The 12,021-nt window shown below is 41.5% G+C and overlaps 1 protein-coding gene across 1 annotated transcript in view; it reads left to right on the plus strand.

Moving 5' to 3' along the window:
• Positions 1–206: 206 nt before the first annotated feature.
• CUNH21orf62 (chromosome unknown C21orf62 homolog) overlaps positions 207–12,021 on the plus strand; it is a 23,431-nt gene continuing 11,616 nt past the window's right edge. Inside the window, exon 1 of the mRNA XM_023705599.1 lies at positions 207–369. The gene's annotated coding sequence lies outside the window, so the exon portion shown is untranslated. The remainder of the gene's footprint in view (positions 370–12,021) is intronic.

The following is a 12,021-nucleotide window of genomic DNA, read 5'->3' on the forward strand; positions in this document are numbered from 1 at the left end:
CCATTTGAGTCAGTCCTTTGTGGTCAGCAGACAGCAGCGGTCTCTTCTGTTTTGTTTTGTTTTTTTTTTTTTTTTTTTTTTTTTTCTTTTTTTTTCTGGAAACAACCCAGTTTAGAGCCGGAAAAGATGTTCAGCAGGTTCTCTCCGGCTGTGTGGTTGACGAAACTGGTAGGCTAGCCACTTCCTCCTGGTTACCATGGAAATGGTCAGGCCGCCGGCCCTGAGAAAACGGAAAAGAACAGCATGTGCAAGACCACACATTCCACCCTGCTTGCAGATTAAATCAGCTGTCAAGCCAGGGTGAAGGATCTTCTGCCGGGAGGAGGCCTGCCGCGAGGAAGGACAAGGCACCGCGCAACTCTTTAAGATGTAAGTAATTCATCTGTTCTTCTTTAAAAAGAAAAAAAAAGTACATAGACCTTCACAGAAAGCTTTTAGGAACTGCAACATTATTACTGCATGTCAGGAAAGTTCAGAGACAGTTTGAAAAGCCACCGTCAAGGCCATCGCCTCGTCGCCTCTGGATTTCCTAGACATAATGTATTTGGGTGGGTGGCAGTTGCAGCAAAACTCACTTTTAGGCTTGCAAGTGAATGAATTGCTGTTTGCTAAGATTCTGCCTTTAAAAGGAAGCATTTTTTTCCTAGAATATTAAGCAAAGAATGAAACGGTCTTTACATTTAGCCCCTAAATAGATAAATTCAATTAAAACAAATATAACACCTGGAATCTGAGCTTCTTGTTTCTATTTTAAAACATCTAACTATATTCTTTGTTAATCATCAATATTTAGCCAACAATTAAATAAGAAAACTTGTCACATCTCTTTCTCACTGCCTCTACAAACGAAAAACTAAGAACTCTCAAAGCACCATCTTGCATTGATTGTTTTTTGTTCTCTTGACATATTTTCATAATATATTTATTGCCAATTTACACACTAAACTTTATAGTTTACTCATTAGAAGGCATAGAAAGATAAGGAAAAACAATCAGTTTAGATAAACATTAATATTTGAACTGGATAGTTAACTTTGTTTTAAAAAAATCATCACTTTATTCAAAAGCAGAAAAAAATTTCATTTTTATTTAAATAAGATGATAAATAATGAATAATAAAGGCAAGATAGGAGGGATGTTTTTGTTTCCAGAACTCAGTAGGCCATACATACTTCTGCATAAGTTTTATTCTTTGGTAAATATATTTCAGGATGCTTTTCAGTAAAAAGTATGTTGGTATACTTGGGGGAAAGAAATGTTTTAAGAGCATAGTGTGTAATATTTATGAAAACACTATTCTCTAAAGGTACTAACAAAAAAAGACTGAAAAATTTTAATGAAAAGAGTGATCCTTGAGAATTTTTTGCTTTTTGTTAACAGAATAACACAATATGTTTGGAAGAAAAACAGTATTTTTCATTAATTATTTTTTTTGTGACAGAAAGTGGATATTTTCTGAAAATAACAGTTTTAGTATTTATGAAAATGCTTTTCAGCAGCTGACTTGGATTTCCCAACTTTCTTTTCCAAACCAGTCTTTTATTGCGTAAGAGTTACGTAAGATCAGCTTTTCAAATCCACTGTCCAGCCTGTAATTCCAGTACTCTGGTAGGCTGACGCAGGAAGATTGCAAGTTGGCCCCCCAGCTGGTCAATTTAAAGACTTAGCAATACCCTGTCTCAAAATTTTAAAAAACTAAATTTAAAAAAGGGATGGGGATGTAGCTCCATGAAAAACTTTGGGTTATGATCCCAGTACCACAAAAAAGAAAAAATTCCATGCAGCTCAGTGTCTGTGTCTGTCTGCAGGAGCCAGTAAGTTGGTGGCCACCTGTGAGCAAAGCGGTAGAGCCATGCTGTTCTGTGGGCAGCTGGTCAGAACTAGGGTCTGAGCCCCCATGGTTTGAACAACATGAGGTGCAAACCTGGAGGGCTGGGCTCACTGGAGAAACCACCCTGCCAAAGCCCAGTGCTGAGTAGAAAGGTGCAGGACCCGCACACCATAGCTAGATTTTCCCTGTGGTTAGCTCTGAGCTATGATTCAGTGTCCCTACGTCTATGAAGAGGCAGCACTCGGCTCATTCTGTGCTCTATTCTGGTGATGAACTTAAACTTACTTTTAAATCTAATTCATAAGTGTTTCTTTTTCAAAGAGTGCTTCTGACGTGTTTATGTGGAACAGAACCCACTTCATCCTTTTGCTCCCAACTCACTTAGCATGAGATTTCTGTAGCCATGTTCAGTGAATAGCCACAGAGCCTATCATGGGATAGAGGTGTAGAATACTGTTTGCATCTGCATGTGCCCCTGAGGTGGGAAAGGAAACTGAATTTGCACCGTAGCTCTTTAGGCTTTATTTGGCTGCCTAAGTTCAAATCTTAACTGTTACCGACTAATTCTGGGACATGGGATATGTCATTTCCATTTCTTTGTCTCTATTTTCCAATATGAAAATGGAGCTATCATACCTACTTTTAAGATTATTGCCAAGGTTAAATGCCATAAAACATATGAAGGGTTTAGAACAGTGTCTGGCACAAAAGAGGTACTCTTTTAGTCATTTCCTTTACTGGTGTGACAAAAATCTCCAACACCTATGACTTAAAAGAGGACAGGTTTATTTTGGCTCATGTTTTAACAGTTGCTGTCCTGCCATGGTCAGTGGTCTCCAGGGAGAAGCGATGTGGTGGGAGAGACTGATGGAGGAAGCCGTGCCCCTCTGTGGCACACAGGAAACAGGGAGCAAGGAACTAGTGAAAGGAGACAAACACTTCCAGGTCATGCAGCCACTGACCTGCCTCTTCTGACCACACCCCATTTTCTAATACCACACCAGAGGTAGCAAGCACCCCAATAATCCAGTCACCATCCATAAGCCCCACCTCTGAATGGCTGAGACTTTGGGGGAACATCCAGCTATAAACCACAGCAGACTCATTACACATATTATTAGTAAATAAACACATGCACAGTTCATTATCTTGGTCAGCTTTTAACATACCTATATCCTTTACTTTTTTAATTTTAAAGAACATTATCTTTCATCAATGATGATTTTCTATACTTAGCCTTGAGAGCACAGAGTTAAGGGATAGTAAAATATTGATACAGTAATATTTTTCCTCCGCCTATGAATCTGAGCTTTCTTGGGAGACAAGAGGTGAATATCTGACAGATTTGCATTAGCCACTCAGAAAGAACATAAGTGCCTGAAGCCCAAGGAAGAGGTGAGGACAGTGGTGGTGGACCTATAGCACGTATGTTGCAGCGGGCTCTTCGTATTGTTGAAAGCTCTAAGAGGTTTGCCATCACTGAGCTAGAAGGTAGAGACACATCTCGGGTAATGTTTTGTTCAGTCTCCAAGGGAAAGGATGAAGGAAGAGTAGAGAGCCAGAATCCAAGCTGTGGGCACAAATGGTGACAGGACAGGAAGATGAGATGTAGCCAAAGAGGAGGAGGGGCCGCAGCAGTAGCAAGAAAAGCAGGAAAGCAGGATTCTTTCATTCGTGAAGGAAGTGGGCAATGACAAGAAATAAGGTTTCACAAAAGAGGTGAGATTTGAAGATAGTTTGGGAGATGGAGGTGTCTTCTTAGTAGGAGGAAAATATGAACCATCCCCAGACCCAGGAAATCACATAAACAGTACAGAGAGGAAACAAGTCCCGGTGGAAAATAAGAAAGCACAGTGGAGCCCATAGAAAACACACACACACACACACACACACACACCTCATTCCTAAAATATTCCTTGATGCCTCCCCTTTCCTAGGCTAATGTACATATTTCCCCTAAAAAGATTATTTCCCATGTGCATGGTAAAGCAACTAGAATTTCTCCACAGTTAAAGGTCCAAGGAATTCATTTGGACTGGAGTATGCACCATTTCATGGGCACCTGAGTTAGCTCTAATTATGATGCCCAGGTTTTTCACTGGCACTGCAGCTGCCACAGAATTAATCTACTGAGTCACCAGTAAGATCAGGAAGCATTCTTTTAAATAAACTTATTTTTGAATATTTTTTGATGTACAGAAAAATGTGAAGAGAGGTCTCATATAGAGTAAACATCTTACATTAAAATAGTACATTAGTCACAATTAACAAAGCAACATAATACAATATTATTATAAAGTTTGAATATTATTTAGATTTCTTCAGATTTTTACCTTGTATCCCCATTTGGTCCCATGATCCTGTCCAGGATGCTATAATATCCTTAGTGCTCCTTTCCAGGAGGCATCTTAAAGCCCCTAAAAAATCTTTCAAGAAAGCAAAAGGGTTTAAATATCCTTTGGTTCCAATATTTGCATCTCATACCTTCAGAGGAAAGCTGTTCGTACTCTTCTAAAACCAGATTGTTGGAACTTGAACACAGATGAAAGGAAAAGCCTATGGCTTACATCATGAGGTACGAGTAGTTCAGGTTCTTTATGGGAATGTAATGATGTGCAATTGCAGGAGGAAGGTCTGATTCCCCTTTTATTGTTCAGGAAGCAGGTAATTAAAATGTTTAAGGACTGCCTGCCTCTTCTTGTTTCCAATCTTCTAGCAAAGGGCTTGGTGTCTCGTTCAATGTACTTGCCAACCTCGCACGGAATACTGGCCCAGTGCTTTGAGCAAGGTCCCCTCTGGCTTAGCTTCACAAGACAGAACTCTTCAGTTGCAGGTGTGGGAGAGTTTTGCAGCACAAACTATTAAAATCCTTCAACAGAAGGTTGGCCTGGCTGTGCAGGCCAGTAACACCCAAACTGGGGAGACTGAGGCAGGAGACTCAGAAGTACAAGTCCAGTACATGCAATTAGAAACTTAACAAGACCCAGCTTCAAATTTAAAAATAACAAATGGACTGGAGATGCAGCTCAGTTAAAGGCCTTGGGTTCAGGCCTCAGTACTGAAAAACAATGTCCCTCAACAGAGAGCAATGAAGCCAGGGGCTTGGTGGAGCTCACAAACATTTGAAAGGCCCATGCAATGGGCAGTCTCTATCCAGGAGTTCTGCAGCCACGGCCTCATCTGATTTCAAACAGAAAATATCCTGGAAAAAAAAGCTGCATCTGTACTGAACTTGTCCATTATTCCCTAAACTGTACAGTGTAATGACTATTTGTACAACATTGACCCTATATTAAGTATTATAAGTAATCTAGAAATGATTTAAATTATGCTGGGGCATTTGTAGGTCATATGCAAAGACCATACCATTTTACATAAAGGATTGATAGAAGCATGTTCAGGTTTGGTACCTGCTGGCAGGGGAGGGGCTTCTGCAGCCAATGCCCTGGGAATCCTTAGGGACGGCTGTACACCAACCCTGCTTCTATTTCCCTGCGTCCCTGGGAAGGTGTGTAGCATGATGTAGCAGAACAGTGCTCAGAGCTCTGGCTTTTGGTTCTCAGTGTGTATCCCAGGACTGTTCCCATCAGATTCAGAGTGAAGTTCCACAAGTACCTTGAACCCAGACTAAGCTTATTGGCAAAGCTTTGGAAACTTGGAGGGTGCTTCATGGGACTTAGCCAAGGATCAGCCTTGGAAGTCAGTACATTGGACACTAAGCTCGCAGGGGCTGGAGATATAGTTCAGTGGCTTAAGGACCTACAAGACAGGTACAAGGTACTGAGTTTGATCCCTGGTATGAAAGAAAAAGAGAATGAGAGAGAGAGAGAGAGAGAGAGAGAGAGAGAGAGAGAGAGAGAGAGAGAAGGGAGGAGGGAAGGAAGGAGAAGCTCACATGTCACCCTCTTAATCATATACAATAACTGACATGATTTCCTTCTCATGTTGAAGCCATATGATGAACTTCCTACTGAAGAAGATGAATTTTGCTTTGCTAACTGGATAACTTGATATACCCCACTGTACTAGGAGGAAAAAGCTAAAGAGAAAGTAACGTGTCTCTTTGACTTAGCTACCATACGGATTCCTTCGGACAATATAAATATTTATGGAGGCCCTGGATGTGTCAGCTGCTATGCTGAGTGCTGGGGAGACTACAGTCAGCAAGAAGGCACAGACTTAGTCACATCTAACATATGAATGTCAGCACACCAGCACAGGTTCATCATGCAAAAGTAAACTGGTGGGTGGCCAAGTCACTCCCTACTCGCGGGGACACAATACCTGGTGCCTACAACTTTAAGGAGGGTTTATTTGGGCTTATGTTTTCAGTCCATGGTCTGCCAGCCCCATGGAAGAAGCAGCAGCATAGCAGGAGGTGTGGCAGAGGAGGGCTGCTCAGGTTGTGGCTGATGCCCTTCCAGGTCACACTCTTGGTGACCTGCCTCTTCTGACTGCAGCTCTTCCCTACTCCCTTCACCTTCCTGAAGTCTCACCCCTAAGCACATGAGACTTCCGGGGGACATTCCAGATGCAAACCACGATGGTGGGTGACATCAATGCCCAGAGCTCAGTGCTTCGCTTTTCAGTTGCTTCTTACTCATCTTGGCCTAGAAGCACTTGAGCACTTCAGCTCATTTCTCTGATTAAATCAATCAATCTCAAATCAGTAATGAATTGTAACCTGAAGAATGCTGGTTCCACTAGCCTGTGGACCCAAAGAAGGTGAAATTAGCACTAACAACTTCTATTTTGCTGACTTGTGCTCCCATCTGCCTGAGGTGGGTCCTTCCCATCTTTTCATCACTCCATCTTTGCAAGCGTCTCCATCAATTATTACTTAGTTTCATGAGTCTCAGGCCTGTGCTCCCCATGACCCTTTCATGAGTTTCTGTCCCTGACCACTGCTGGATGTTGACTGCCTCTTACCTTTGCCAGGAGATCCTCTGTCAATCTGAGGACCAAGGACAGTGCCCAGAGGTGTTCCCAGTGTACGCTTTGGCAGGGGCCAAGTGGTGCTATTGGCCCCTCACTCCTCACTGTGCCAGATCTGGGCTGCAAGAAGCCTCTGTCCATTGCTCAGTGTCCTACTGTGTCACTAGGGCAGGGGGCACTTGTGTGCCACACCCCAGAATTCTTGAGGTATAATATGCTACCTGTGCCTGCAGCTTCACTGGACTTAGCCCAATACATAATCAGGACCAGAAGGACACAGGTGCCACAGCCTGATCCCTGTGCTCATCCCTGACTCATAACCCCAGACAATTTCACCAAGTTTCCTTTCCTCTTCCTCAACTATCTCTTACACCTGGAGATGGTCATCCCCTCAACTTGTAAGATATGTCCAGATGCAAGGCTAGGACTTAAATGGCTCTATGCGAGTGAACTACTCTGACAGCACTGAGCTTAGATCTTCAGAAAAATAGTGGGATCAGGACAGTTACACTGTGATTTATGATGAAGTCCAGTGAGTGCAATATGCCACACAAAGCACGAGATACACACTGCACACCATAAATTTTTTAAAAGTCTAATTGGTTTGGTCCATAAATACGGTTAGAGGTAGTGGCTCCGTTTCCTCAGATTCTATTTGTTTCCTAATGCCACCATATCAAATTACTACAAATTTAATTGCTTATAATAGCAAATGTGTCTTCTTACATTTCTGGAGGTAGGAAGCCCAAAATCAGTCTGACTTGCCTAAAGTCAAGATGCCAATAAGGCCAGCTCTTTCTGGAGACTCAAAGGAAGGATATATTTCTCATCTCTTCAGCTTCTAGACACACCAGCATTCCTCGGCTGTAATCACTCCTATCTCTGCTTCAGTTGCCAAGTTGCCTTTTCCTTCTCTGCCTTCTCCTATGTCTCTTATAAGAACCCCTGGGATTATATGGAACCTATCTAGATTCAGGATCATGTCCCAATTGCTAGGTCCTTAACTTAACCACAATGCATAGTCCCTTTGTCATACCAGGTCACATATTCACAGGTTCCAGGTATTAGCACTTGGACATTTGGGGGGGGGGTCATGACTCAACCTACCTGTCATTGTGGGGGGATTTAGAGACCAGAAGTCATGTCTTTTGATCATATTCCTTACTGCTGCTATTCCTTTATACATTTTATATACATTTAAACCAGTAGAAATAAAAATAGGCAATTAAATTCTACTAATTAATTCCCAAACCCCACAGCTTACAAGAAGATAGGGTGTAAATCTGAGTTGATTTGTTATAGGGAAAATCAGCCAAAGAGGCATGTTTATTTTATACTGTGTCTGCTCAGTAGTCAAATTTTGGACTGACCCAAACACATACAGTGAGTTAATATATACAATCACAAATACATTTTAAATTGAGTCCTGTTAAGACCCAAATTGCATACTTGAAACTAATTTTTCAAAAATTCTGGCCATAAAAATATGAATTTTTATTTCCCCTTTTGTAAATGAGAAAAATATATCAGAGGACAGCAGAGTTTAATTCTATACAAGAATCAAACAAGATTCTGTTTCCATCAGAATCATGGTAAACTCAGTTCCTGGCCCTCACAATGAGCTTTGTAAGCCACAGTGAAAGGGAAATAAATGGCTTGATCAACAGAGGGGCAACTTGAGCATCAGATGCTGATAAAAGCATATGAAAGTTCACTAGCTCATACCAGCGAGAGGTGTGCAGTTGTGGAATGTAACTAAGAAAGAAAAAATAACAATTGTTACATTCAAGAAAACAATGGGGAGAGACCCAAATGAATACAACTTGCAACTTTATAAGTTTTGAAATATTATGTAATAAGGAAATAATTCCCTTTTTTGAGTATCTTGGGCTAGGGAGATAGTTGGCAGTCTAATCACCTGCCTGGCAAGCACAAGGACCTGGGTTCAATCCTGAGTACTGCATGCTGCATGGGCCCTGGAACCCCAGGTGCACTGTGCTGGCCACCGAAACCAGGCATGGTGGTGCAAGCCTGTAATCCCAGTGCTGAAGAGGCTGAGACAGGAGGCTCACTATGAGTCTGAACTGCATAGAAACACCCTAGACCAAACAAACACAAACAATAAATAAGTAAAATTAAAAATACTGTCTTATAGTGTTTATTTCCAACCTGTCTCCTGTAGCGTGTTTGTGGAATGGAGCCAAAGTGGGAGGAAGCTAAAATCCTTGCTCTCAAGAATTTTTTAAGATCCCACACCTCAGGCTGTTGCACTAACCCTCTATGACCCTCTCAGCCACAACAGACAAAATAACCAGCTTCCTCCTTGGCCCAGGTGAAGAGAGTGATTGCACCTGTCCCTCTCTGGACAGGTGGGAACCTTACTAGAGGCAGGTGACCACCACTCCTTTCTGGAGCCCTCTAGAGGAGTCACCAAGTCACAGTCCTCACATGTGTCCTGTGTAATCCTTGCTATGCCTCTAACAAAGGACAAGGTAAGGGTAAGACTTAAGCACAAATACGTTTGGGCAGAAGGGTATTGGCTTCAGTTCCTATGAAAGCTTAAACAGGTGATGCTAGATCATGTCTGAGAGCAGGTTTTCATCACTGGTCATCTGGTAAGAATGGATGAAGGCATGATGGAAGGATTAAAAGGAAGGTCCAGCAAGGGGCTCCTGGGCACGGGAGAAATGCCCTGCTCACTCCCATTGGCTCATTGCTCATCCTCATTAGCTGCTGGGCTTCCTGATGCTGAGCGAATGAACTCAGCCTTTCTTGTGGCTGTCAAGAAGCCTAGCACATACTTCCAGGAGTGAAGCCACACCATGTTGGGATGCCCAGAATAGGATACCAGCCACTCCCTGTGGTGCCCATTAGGTCTCCTGCTTCCTACCCCACTGCCTCTCTCTCAAGTTTTGGTCAAATGCATGCCCTCAGAAAAAAGGAGCCTTGTCCTCACTCCAACTCTCAATCCTACTCTTTCCACCCCCTCAGTGATTACAGTGGTTAAAAGAAACTTAGCCAGAGAGCATGGAGTTAGGAGTCAGCAGATAGAGAGATGCTTATCATCAAACAAAATGCAAAAAAGAAGTGTCTCTTACTTAGAACTCACTGTCTCATCTCTCATCTTCCCCCAATTCAGTCTCCTCAGTTACCCTTCCCAAACTCAGATCAGAACATGTGTCCCTTGCTACAGTTTCTGCCTCATTTTTGGCTGTTGCATGAACCTCCAAAGTAGGTATTGACAATTAAACCCAAACCAGTGGGACAGAACTGAAAACATGCAAATATTTGTTTTTCTTTATTTTTTATCCCCAATTTTTTAAAAGTTCTACTGCTCGTATTCTGCTTATATTGTGGTTAATGTGTAAGTAGCTGATATATATGCATGGCCCTTGTAAATTGAAAAGTTCCCTACCTGCTAGGGCGGATTTAATATTTTTTTAACTGATGAGATGAAGATCAGAGGAGTTTGGTGACCAAGTTGCTGCCTGCATAACATCTAACCCCGTCAGCTTGTCCAGGAAGGTCTTATCTAACCCTCTGGTGCTGACATTTTCAAACCTCATAGGCCCCAAGATATTGGATATGAGCTCTGAACACACCTAGCTCTTTAGGCACTCAAGTTTTTGCTCAATTGACACATATCTTTGCATTGTCTCACCTCTTCTGCCCCCAAGCCTTTCTCAATTTAGTCCAAATCTCACCTGCTTTGGGAGTCTTTCCCAATCTGTCCTTCCCAACACTTTATTCACATCTTTAACAAACACTACCAAAATTCTCACTTTACAATTTCCCATTTTCTTATTCTTGGAGAGTATCCTAAGTTCCTTGGGAAAATTTCAAATCCCGAAGGAGGCACCATGTCTTCTTCCCTCTTGATTTCCCATGACTTTGGGTATTGCCTGGCATTAAGTAAATGTTCTCCACTGCTTTTGAGAAGAAGACTTAAAAATGCAAGTCACAAAACATAAGCATCTGCTGCACTCAACAGGGTAGGCTACCTGCCGACATACTTTAAAATGTTAGTCATTCCAAACAGGAAGACCTGCTTTTCCTTTGCGTTGTAGCCTAGTGTCATGAGGGAGCCGTGGGGGAGGGTGCGAAGGGTTGCTTGGCTCTACGTAGCTATGCAACTACTTGAACTTTTGTCTGTAGTTCTGCTATCTTTAGGGGCAGTGGATCTTTTGCACAATCTGCTACCATATTCCATTGGTCAGAACTCAAGTCACATAGAAATGAAGTCCAGCACTGTGCTGAGAGAGAAAAGAGCATGGGTACTGGTGGGCACGAGATGTCTCTAAAGCAACCAGATTATAAGGCATAGTAATTGACTTTCTGGAATTGTGACAAAAACTCAGAATCAATGTAATCTAAAATAGTAAAGCAAGATGTAGAAAACTGTGTATAATTATTATATCTTTGAATCTTTAAATCATCGAGTCTGTTGAAAAACTAGGGCTACTTTTCAGAATCGGTTTAAACAGTATTTTTCTATTGTAGCTGAAGTACTTTCAATGATAATGAATCCTGGCAACTAGCTGTATGAAGGCAGACTTCTGAATTAGCAGCTACAGACATCAGTTACTTCAAAACAAATTCCATACAGATTCCTTTACAATCTTGGATTGCTCCCAACATATTTACACTTGTTCCAAATATTTATATTTGTTCCAAAAGGAACATCTCAAGCTGGATGACTTCTGTTTATAAGAAGATATGATTAGCAGCGGGATTCTGTGTCTGTCGGAGGTCAGCATTTGGAAAATTTGTCCAAAACACACTTGAAATGTCATTAATCATGATGTTTTGAATCCTGTAGTCTAAACAGAAGGCAAAGGGTATAATTGTAGAAAAATCTAGTGACAGTCTCCAAATCCTTGCAGCAATTAATAATCAAATTTTAATTCAGTAGGGAGCTTAACTTGAAATCAGAAGTTATTTTTATTTTAGAAATGAAAGAACAGGGGGAAGAGACCCAAGTGAAGAAACTTGGAAAATATGAGGGGTAGAAAGTAATGAGATAGTTTAGAAAGAAATAGATGGTCTCAAACATAAATCTGAGCTGTAGTTCTGAGGGTGAAGATAGGAAAAAGCCAGGCTCTGAGCACCCCAAGAAACACACTATTTTTTTTTTGACAACTCATACAGAATTTTACTTAACAAAGTAATATGAATTTCACAGTATTTGTTGTAATACATGGTATTGTCTTACAACCAGCTGTTCATATTACCAGATATTGGAAGAAGAAAAAAAC

Source organism: Octodon degus, unplaced genomic scaffold (assembly GCF_000260255.1).
Source record: "Octodon degus isolate 3935 unplaced genomic scaffold, OctDeg1.0 scaffold00225, whole genome shotgun sequence".
Lineage (NCBI taxonomy): Eukaryota > Metazoa > Chordata > Mammalia > Rodentia > Octodontidae > Octodon > Octodon degus.